General features: G+C 35.1%; 1 protein-coding gene across 1 annotated transcript in view; it reads left to right on the top strand.

Annotated features, from left to right (window-relative positions):
• Nucleotides 1-478, top strand: part of EMH_0026950 (uncharacterized protein) — a gene marked incomplete at both ends in the record, with an annotated part of 2,562 nt that overhangs the window by 1,183 nt on the left and 901 nt on the right. The gene's annotated exons all lie outside the window — the stretch shown is intronic.

The raw sequence follows: 478 nt of genomic DNA, 5'->3' as shown, positions 1-478 counted from the left end.
TAAACAAACTGTAAACCCTAAATTAGGGTTTAGGGTTTAGCGTTAGAATGGCGTTGATACGGTATTTGCAGATGTAAAAATGAGGGTTTAGGGTTTAGTATGAGTTTTTTGGAGTTTAAAAAAAAAAAATTAGGGTTTAGGGTTTTCGAGGGTTTAGGGTTTTTGAGGGTTTAGGGTTTTCGAGGGTTTAGGGTTTGTGTGCAGGAACACTGTCTTGTAGGGGTCAAAGGAAACCCTAAAGTAAACAGAAATATCGATTGTGATGTTATTGTTAGTGAGGTTAGACAAACCTCCAGAAAACCAGATGAAATATACAGGTACACAAACCCTAAACCCTAAACCCTAAACCCTAAACCCTAAACCCTAATTTAGGGTTTAGGGTTTGGGAGGTTTTAGACACGACAGGAAACGGAAAAGATTTCTTCGTTTGTTATTAGGATATATATATATATATATTTATGTATATATTCTTTTTTAT

This window comes from Eimeria mitis, genomic scaffold (assembly GCF_000499745.2).
Source record: "Eimeria mitis Houghton genomic scaffold, Emh_scaff993, whole genome shotgun sequence".
NCBI classification, from domain to species: domain Eukaryota; phylum Apicomplexa; class Conoidasida; order Eucoccidiorida; family Eimeriidae; genus Eimeria; species Eimeria mitis.
The sequence above is the reverse complement of the archived record's forward strand: the minus strand, read 5'-3'. Positions and strand labels throughout refer to the sequence as shown.